At 40.9% G+C, this 10,698-nt stretch overlaps 1 pseudogene; it reads left to right on the top strand.

Moving 5' to 3' along the window:
* The first annotated feature begins 5,798 nt into the window (after positions 1-5,798).
* Positions 5,799-9,857, top strand: LOC109874698 (lysosomal protective protein-like; annotated as a pseudogene).
* The last annotated feature ends 841 nt before the right edge of the window (positions 9,858-10,698 follow it).

Raw genomic sequence — 10,698 nt, 5'->3', positions numbered from 1 at the left:
TATTGGATCAAGCCAAGGTCAAATTTATTTAAACCCTGGTCTGAGGGTCACATTGGAGAGACAACCCCTGATGCATTGGTTTTGTGTGTGGAAACGGGTGCATTGAGGGTCAGGGACAGCCATAGTCTATGAATGCACAATGAACAACATGAAAGCCCAGACTGCTGTGTTGTCCCTGCACTGTTGGGAGGGGGGGGGGCATTGTTTGACAGACAAAAGGCTAACGGTGCCCAGGACACCCCACAGTACATTTGGCCCCCATGGGACAGAGGATGAGAGTCTAGGGGGGAACAAGGGTATATGGAGAGTACACCCAACCAGATGCCCCCCCCCCATCTCCTTCCAAAACCAAAACTAGAATTTCTCACCTCACATCCCCATCCTAAAGAGACAACAGCACAATGAGAGGGCCTCTTCCTCACAATAAAATAAGAATGTGAGTATGAGGGAGTGGGGTAAAGGACTGAATGTGATTTATATGATCTTGTAGGAGCTGATGGTGGGTGACTAATATTCCAAGACAGAAGAACACAACACACCAATTGTCATACTAAATATGTCACACCCTCTCCCCAAGTCTGTTTAGATTTTTCCCAAATTGAGTTTCTCTGGGGGGGGGTTTCCTGGTTTCAGATTCAGTTATTTACTCTCAAACTTCCAATTATTTATAGAAAAACATCAACATTGAATGTTCTGAGTCCATGTCAATGCATCAATCAAATCAAAGAAAGAAAGTAACAAATGTAGATTTTTTTTGTGTAGATTCCTTTAACTCTTGTTACAAAAGGAATAAGCTACTAGCGAACACTGTGACAACCAACCCCATTCTGTGTGACATTCAACCCTGATAATAACCCCATGTTTGAATAGGGAGGATAAAAATGGTCCCCATTTCAACCCAGGACCTCAGTCTTTCTATTTATGTTGAAAAGATTATTGTAAGAGATATTGGTGCTTGAAAATACACACAAGAGTAAAAAGCGTGACAACCGAAATCCCGGTCCCGGTCTCCCCTACAGCCTTGATAGTCTATACTGATTTGTGTTTGAACAAAACTTTTTGAGTGGAAAAGTTTCCCAAGCAACAAATTGTGATAACTGTGCAAGGAGGTGAATCAGGGTGGCACTTTACCAGACTATCAGGTAGGTCCCGACATTAATACAGAATTCAACAACGTTCAAAATGTGTTGATTTTAGAAGATTTAATTCAATGAATTGAACTTTTTAGAAAATCTATTGATCTACACAAGTTTTTCACAAGATGTGAAAATAATGCATCAGTGATTGGTATTTCTAGAGACTTTTTGATGAAGCAACAGCATGTGATTGCCTGTCTGTGTCCATCACTTTGTATAGCCAGTTAGCCAGTTTGCTCGACCCTATTCATGGTTTCCTCATGCATAAAGGTAGTGGAATTATGAGGGAAATAAGTCAAGGTCAGAATTGGGCGTATCCGTAGACACCCCGCTCCGTCACAACTTAATTTCTTAGATCTCCACCTTGAAAGAAAAGTGGGGTGAATAGCATGCTATTTTCATGTTTAAATTCAAGGTCAGAATATGTATCGAGAGAAAAGTGCATAAAAATAAATAACATTCAATTTATGGATTAACTCAGGTCAGAATCAGGCCTTAGGTGTGCAATTAGTTAAGGATCAGATCACCTCCACCTTATCCGACACCCTAGGCCCACTACAATTTGCATAGAGCCCCAACAGATCCACAGACGACGCCTTTGCCATTGCACTGCACACACCCCTCACAATACACTTAATTTGAACTAGCTAAATCATGTGTAACAACTAATAATTACATTGTACTTAGGCAAACATTACATTTGAAATAGTGTGTTTCTCCTCATCTCCTCATCTGGGATGACCAAGTTAACCCAGAAGGTACACTTTATTTTGGTGGCAAGTGCTAGCAATAACATTGAGTGGAGATTTATTTTCAACAGTGCACATTCATGGGTAAATATACTGAACAAAAATATAAACGCAACATGCAACAATTTCAAAGATTTTACTGAGTTACAGTTCATATAAGGAAATCAGTCACTTTAAATAAATCCATTAGGCCCTAATCTATGGATTTCACATGACTGGGTGGGCCTTGGAGGGCATAGGCCCACCCACTGGGGAGCCAGGCCCAGTCAATCAGAATGATATTTTCCCACAAAAGGGCTTTATTACAGACAGAAATACTCCTTGGATGGTGCATCAATATACCCAGTCACTACAAAGATTCCTAACTCAGTCGCTGGAGAGGAAGGAAACTGCTCAGGGATTTCACCAAGAGGCCAATGGTGATTTTAAAACAGTTACAGAGTTGAATGGCTGTGACAGGAGAAAACTGAGGATGGATCAACAACATTGTAGTTATTCCACAATACTAACATAAATTAAAGAATACAAATATTCCAAAACAAGCATTCTACTTTTTGGGGTTACTGTATTGTTTGTAGATTTTACTGCACTGTTGGAGCTAGAAACATAAGTATTTCACTGCACCTGCGATAACATCTGCAAATCTGTGTTCACAACCTATAAACTTTGATTTGATTTTGCCTTTCCTAACCACTGTTCTTCTGCACCTGGATTGTTTGCTCTGTTGGGTTTTAGGCTGGGTTTCTGTAAAGCAGTTTGTGCTGGCCTGAGGATGGAGTTGTCCCAGATTTCAGCCTCTTCTTTGGCAGGACAGTCTCAAAAGCCATACCACTTGGCATTTGGCATGAGGAGCGAGTGAGGGTGAACTACCCATAGTCTCCACAAGGGAGCACTAGTTCTGCCAGAGCTAGGGAGATCTTATTCTGTAATTCATTCACCTTCAGCAGTTACTAGGTCATGAAAAATATAACTACAGCAGTAGTTTAACAATGTTTTACCCACCATTTAATGCCTTATCATCTGTGTTACCTTCTGTAAAGAGCAGATATGGGAATGATCATTCAAGAAGTAGATGATTCAGTATGCTTTACCATGTATTTTGTCTTTATGTCCTTCAATGTGATGTGATGAATGATCTCCAACATTGATTTCAGGGGACAGTCTTGGGCCTTCCAGGTGAAGAATTTGTCGCAGGTCAGATCTATTGTTGATGCTTTGTAATTCCATTTTTAAAATCATTAAATTGGTATTTATATCACAGATAAATCATTCTATATTATTTCAAAGTGTTTGTAAGGAAAATAACAATGGTTAAAAACAGATTTTTTGAAATGTGACCATTGATTTTATTTCCTCGGATCCCTTAGCATCTATAACTCTTGTTTGAGGAAAGGAGTCCCTGCACCAGACAAAACATGTATATAAACCTCCATATGAGTTTACTCAAAAGTCTTGCAGACTGATAGGGTGCACATGCAAAAAAATCCAAGTTTGTTCTTACTTAGTATCTACATTTATTACATTCAATATATTTCTGGCCTCTATTTAACAAATAGAGAAACATCAGATGCAGACACAGGTGGAATTCAAACATTTAAGAGAATGGATTGAAAGGCAATTTACCAAGAAACTCATAAACATCTCCACTAAAACTTTATGTGTGTCCTTATCAGAGAAGAGTGACTTGTCCTCTGACATAAGCAGCAGTAATCATGTCTGGATCTTTTCTGGATTTCAGTCCAAGCCAGCAAGAAAGGCTAACCACAAGGGGTAATGAAAGCTAGAGGAGGCCCTGTCTAAGCAGCTGGCTAGGAGGCATCAGTTGGCTTTTCCTCTTCTGACTGTGATGATTTTACTATTATTAAAGGGTGTGTAGAAAAGGACTGTGAAATCCTAGTGCCAAAGACACACCCTTGCCCTTTGTATCAATGAGACACTGATCAGAGTCACCTGAGAGGGAAAAGAGAGAGATGCAGGGCACTATTCAATCACATATAAGTACATTATCTGTGTTACAGATACATACTCAAACATTGACACAGTAACACAGAGGGAAGATGGTGGGATGGGGGTCAGTAATGGTCACTGTGTCTCAGTTCTCCGCAGGCTACAGAACAAGCACAGCCTGGGAGAGAGAGAGATTCTGTAGCACTACAGCGTAACCCCAGAGGTCACACACAGACCCAGGGGCGTAATAATAGTGCACACACTCACTTTAATAAGACCAGAAAACACAGATGTATAACATTCTATTTATTTAACTAGGCAAGTCAGTTATGAACATATTCTTATTTTGAATGACAGCCTAGGAACAGTGGGTTAACTGCCTGTTCAGGGGAAAAATGACAGATTTGTACCTTGTCAACGCTCTAACCACTAGGCTACCCTGCCACCTCAATAGTGAATGGACCATATTTAAACTTGTTCAATTTGGCCCAAGGGCTTAGGCTATGTATTGTTAGTGCTTGACTTGGACTGAAATAGGTGCTGGTAATCATTTTGGGTACCGGTACTGTTTATATTTAGGTGCAAGAGCTCCACAATACTTTTGAGCAAATATTCTATAAGATATTCTAAAATATTCTATTTCGGGGCAGCAGGTAGCCTAGTGGTTAGAGCGGTAACCCGAAAGGTTGCTGGATCAAATTCCTGAGCTGACAAGGTAAAAATCTCTAGTTCTACCCCTGAACAAGGCAATTAACCCACTGTTTCCCGGTAGGCTGTCATTGTAAATAAGAATTTGTTCTTAACTAACTTGCCAGGTTAAATAAAATAAGAGGTGCAGAAGCTCAAGCAGTGAAACGTTGAGGTGCCAGTACTCAGCTCCAGTGAGCTCCTGCCCAAGTCAAGCACTGTGTATTCAAATCAAATCAAATTTTATTTGACACATGTGCAGAATACAACAGGTTTCACCTTACAGTGAAACGCTTACTTACAAGCCCTTAACCAACAATGCTGTTAATAAGAAAATACAAAAAAAAGTAAGAGATAAGAAAAACAAATGATTAAAGAGCAGCAGTAAATAACAATAGCGGGGATATATACAGGGGGTACCGGTACAGAGTCAATGTGCGAGGGCACCGGTGTCGAGGTAATTGAGGTAATATGTACTAATATGTAGGTGGAGTTATTAAAGTGACTATGCATAGATAACTGACTGTATTGTTTAACTGTTGATGTAAAAGGTATAGCATTCAATCGTCAATGGGCCAATACATAGCCTTGGGCCTAGCCTATGTATTGTCTAACTGTTGATAGCCTACCATGCATACATATGCATAGTGTACATGCATAGCGTCACCTTAATCATGTATTTTCAGGGGTCTTTTGCCAGAGACCCTTATAAAAACGCATGACCGATACTCACTTGTCTTTTTTGTTTTTACCCTTTTACTTACTGGCCTATTCAAAACTTAGGTCGACTACAGGCTACCATTTTCTTTGACACTCATCCACCTAATGCACATTGCCACTTAATTATACCACCCTCACATTCTTCACTGTCATGTTACGTCAAACGTTGATATGTTAAATGTTACGCCACGATGGAACAATGTTGGCAAATGTAGCCAATTCTTGGTAGACCTAGTCATATTTTCAGCGTTATACTTTTCTCGATGATTCAGAGCTCGCCATAGTTGTTTTGCTGCCCGCTGGCATTTCGATTGATTAACATATTGAGTAATTAATACATCGAAATGCCGTTCATTGATATAACCGAGACACCGGCAGTAATTATTAATGCACAAATGTAGCCTATCAAATGAAACGCAAACCGATGATGAACGTCAAAACAAAAGATCGACCACGTGACCAGAGAGCTCAGTTAGCGGCAATTGTTGTGCTCACAAGACTTCGAGTCAAGCGTTTGTGGCTAACATTGTTGGCGTATTAGGCTAGTTTCGTCCTCGACATGACTAGCATGTATTTTGTTAGTTTAGTGGTGTATTTCCTTGCTGTTTCGTGTCTTACATGGGCTGACTATGCCCCTGACTAGGTAACCGAACTACCGGGAATGTCGTTTAAACCAAACTACCGGCAATGGTCGGGCTATTTGAAAGCCAGCCCTGGAAAGTTTCTCCATTACTGGTGAGTATCAGTGATGCCATACGTCGCTACCTTGACTAACTAACAACTTAGTGTTTGTTCTGGTTGGGGATCTTTTCAGAAACTCCAGCTCGTGCACAACATTAGTTTACTACAATATGTATCGGTGGGAATCGGTTTACTCCAAATCGGTTAAATAATAAATTAATCAACGCATGGCATACATAACCGTATTATCTTTTTAAGAAGTCATTAAATAAACTTACAAGAGTGGCTATTGCTCAATAGTAAATTAATACATAGTAGTTATTACAGAGACAACTGAAGCATGTTTAAACAATAGACAACTTCAAATAGAAAGTCACAGGACTAGATGGTTGTTTATACTTGCTCTTTTGCTACTTCCTCCAGCATTGGTCATGCATGGTGCTGTAGCATGTACCTTTCATTGAGAAGTTTAAGAGCTAGAACATCCTTTACAATAAGCTAAGAAGTTCATGTTTGACAAAATAACACATAACAAACTTTTATAGTGTTCTATAGGCCACATGTATGCACACACACAAACATAGTCAGCAGACACTTGTACCTGGGGTCTAAAATTAAGTGTGGAGTGCACAGTGTACCAAGTGTGTCTTTGGGTGCTCTCTATCTCCTGTTAACCTGGCCCTCTACCTCCCTGCTTCCCCAGGTTTGTGACCTCACAGAGGGACCCACTAAAGGACCCTGTTGTGCTGTGGCTGAATGGAGGGCCAGGCTGCAGCTCGCTGGATGGCTTTCTGTCAGAGAACGGCCCCTTCCATGTGAGTTCTCCCACATGTTACCTTTTCATTATGAACTTAGCAGGACCTGTGATTTCATTGTGCCTGTGTGTCTCAGTGTAACCTTATTTTATGCAGTGATTCCCACAGAATAACAACATAATTGTGTCTCCTTCAGGTGAAGGATGATGGGGCCACTCTGTATGAGAATAAGTTCAGCTGGAACAGGATCGCCAACGTTCTGTACCTAGAGTCCCCTGCAGGTGTGGGATACTCCTACTCTGACGACCAGAAGTACAAAACCGACGAGGTGAGATCATCATGGTCTCATTCAGGAGAGTGAAATGCATTGAATAAATCAGACACAATTATTGACCTCTTGTCATAGGCATGTCTGTTATACACACTGTATTCCTATCTGAACATTCCCCTGACAGTGGCTCAGAAATCATGCCGTTTACTCTTCCCTACTGAATACTAAAGTAATAGTAACTGATTTATCTCCCCCTTACTATTAGGTGGCTGATGACAACTACCTAGCTCTGCAGAGTTTCTTTGCCAAGTTTCCAAACTTCACACAGAATGAGTTCTTCATCATCGGTGAGAGTTATGGTGGGATCTATGCCCCGACACTCAGCCAGCGTGTGGCCACAGGGACCGCAAAGATTTAACTTCAAGGTGAGTTGATTCTCACACTGACTTAATTGTTTTGAGTGGATTCCACACTTACCCTCTCTGAAAATCTAAAGACTAAGCATAAGTTAAAAGCAATGTAATGGAATTCCAGCCTATCCAACCACCTGTCAATGATTATGTAGAAAAGGCAAGGAGCGGATGATGTGAATCCAATATGAATGACTGTTATAAAGAACTCCTTTAATGTGTTTCTCAGGCCTTTGCAGTGGGTAATGGCCTCAGTAGCTATGCCCTGAATGACCAGTCTCTGATTTACTTTGGTTACTACCACGGCCTCTTCGGAGAACAGTAAGAACGCGCAACACATTCACTCATGTGGGCCCAGACTGTTTTGTTATGTTTGCATGACTAGGGATAACTCCTTTCGAAAGCCCCACAACGTATGTATAGGCCCACAATATGAATTCAAGCTTGTCTGATGCTTCTGTTACAAGACATTGCAATGTGTTTAAGTAAACTATCCTCTTGCAGACTGTGGACAGATCTGAACACAAACTGCTGCGATAAGGGAACATGTAACTTCTTCAACAACAGCAAGGAGGCCTGCAAGACACTGGTACACATGGAAACACTTTTACATTCGGATAAGTAATTATGCATCAAATACAAAAATTGGGCTATGATATGAACAGGTTTAACATAGAAATGTGTACTTGTACGTTTTGTTTCTCCCTCTCATTCATTCTTGCCCTCAGTTGAGCCAGGCCTTTAGTATTGTGTATGATTCTGGGCTGAATGAGTATGCTCTTTACATGGACTGTGAGGGTGGAGTCAGGGCCAGAGCCTATGAGCGGAGCATGAGCCAGCTCTTCAGGAACTACAGAAAGCACTGGGACACCTTCCAGGTAAGTGCCCTTCCTATGGAGGAAAACAGTGTTCAAGTCCATCCTGGCATTAGATATTGGTAGTCTTGTGTTCTGAAGGGTTGTTCTGGTTATTCTCAAATTGTTTGAAGTGGTTATGATGGAAGAAATTGGTGTGTTATGTAAGTACTTTGTCTCGCTGAAGGTGCCATCTGTCACTGGCCAAACTCCTTCTGTGGGTGAGGTCCCTCCCTGCATTAACAGCACAGCTCAGATGAACTGGCTCAACCGGGGTGATGTGAGGAAAGTCCTACACATCCCTGATACACTTCCACCCTGGGACATCTGCAGGTATTACACTAGTACCCACATATCCCTAATAGTCAGTAAGTCTAAATTCAGCAAAGGGACATCTAAAACATGACAACAGTAAACTACCTACAAAAGGACATCTTTACCATAACTTTCTATGTAGTGATGTGGGAGGACAGTACACCAACATCTACCCGACAGTGAAGGATGTATATCTGAAGCTGCTGTCTCTGGGTGTCCGGGTGCTAGTCTATAACGGAGACACTGACATGGCCTGCAACTTCCTGGGAGACAAGTGGTTTGTGGAGCAGCTCAACCAGAAGGTAAAGCTCTTGAAGACTGGTATTTGAGTCAGGTGACATAGAGATTTGAAAGCTGGGTTGCAGGGTATTTGGCATGTTTGTAACTCACAGGGCATGCAATGTGAAGACTTTTATCTTTCATTTCCAGACAACCACCAAGTACCAGAGCTGGATATCTGATGATCAGATTGCCGGCTTCTACGAGCAGTATGGAAACCTCACCCTCCTGACTGTGAAGGTAAGCACTACTTACTTAGTTAGCACATTGGCATTGATTCACTGTCTTCAGACTAATTAGCACACTAGACATGTTCATAAAGATTAGTGGATGCAACGGGGGTGAGGCTGCTGCGTTCTAATCCCATCCTCTGTTTCAGGGCGCTGGTCACATGGTGCCGCAGTGGGCTCCAGGCCCCGCCTTAGACATGTTCCAGTCCTTCCTGTCAAACAAACCCTACTGAGCATGCTCCTGGGGCTGCTTCCAGTGTCTGTAATGGAACTTGTTAGTGGGCAAGGATGATGGCCCGTTTTTCTCAGGGAGAGTTGGATGGAAAAGGGGAAACAAATGTTTTGTTTTTGTATTGTGATCAAATTAAATGTTTCTGTTGCACTCCAAGTAAGCTCAGTAGATCAAAGTTCAACTCTGGAGGAACGCAAGTGTGCACACTTATCAGTGTTGGGGTGACGGGAGTGTAATTGGACTATGCCATTTCTTAATTTCAGTAACTGTATAATTGAACTTTTCTTGAAGCAAACTACATATCAATAGCCTTAGAGAAATGTTTTGACATGTGATGCACCTAAACAATCTTCCTTTAGTGATGCTGTGCAATCGCTCTGGTTGGCTTTCTAACTGATTAGCAGCTTATTAGTTGCATCAGAACTGACATTTGCCTTTTGAATTTCCTCAGTTTCTGAATCAGGGAGTTTCAATTGTCACCACTTGGGGGAGCTGAAATGCCATGGAACTCAAATGGCCAAAAGGCCAATCAGCACTTTAAAAGAATCTAACATTCTTTGTCTTTCTAATAAATGCTTTTTATGAAACCATTTATATCTCAATTCATTTTAATAGCATGTTTTATTGAACATGATTGATTAATAACAGAATGTGTTCAAACATCCAAGTAATCTTAAGTGACTGTTCCATAAACATGTCAATTCCAGGGATGGTGATTGAGCACCAGAAATCTCCTTCTCAGCCACCATGCTGAAGATTCAGTACACAGGCCAATCAGTGTAGCAGTTTAACTGGACAGGACTAGTGATTCCTGTGTTAATGGAAATTAAGCTATTTTTAGTTGCTTCAAGATATGCAGGTAGGACTTGTTGCAAAAGGTATTATACATCAATGTCACTAGTCCTTCCTAAATCTGCATTGTTTTGAGCTGAGTTTCAGTATAGCACTTTGTGACATCTGCTGATTATAAATACATTTGACTAGTCTAGGCGTTTTCCAACGTGGGTACTGCAGGGGTCGGCAATAAATGTAAAAAAATTGGAGAGGAAAAATATTTTGTATTTTAAATATAGATTTCATGCCATGTTTGAGAACTAACAAAAGCCAGACAAAAAAAAACAGGCATTCGGCAACATACTTATTGATTTGTTTGAGCAGAGGAGCATAGCATTAGTCATGGCAAAATTGTCTCACTGTAGAATTGCTGGGAATTAGCTTCAAAACTGCTACATTTTCTCTGAGCTCAATGGAAAAATGTGTAGAATTGCAAAATTATTTTACATTTTCTCTCCACCACCAGTGGTGACTTGTCATTTGTGCCCCACATTTTTTGCAAAAAAATATAGAGTTAATAAAGCCACATACAAACATGGTATCTTTTTTTGTTTTCTTGAGTAAGGCAGCTCCAAAATGCAGGTGTTTCAGCCTAGCT

This window comes from Oncorhynchus kisutch, linkage group LG3 (genome assembly GCF_002021735.2).
Source record: "Oncorhynchus kisutch isolate 150728-3 linkage group LG3, Okis_V2, whole genome shotgun sequence".
Taxonomy (NCBI): domain Eukaryota; kingdom Metazoa; phylum Chordata; class Actinopteri; order Salmoniformes; family Salmonidae; genus Oncorhynchus; species Oncorhynchus kisutch.
The sequence above is the reverse complement of the archived record's forward strand: the minus strand, read 5'-3'. Positions and strand labels throughout refer to the sequence as shown.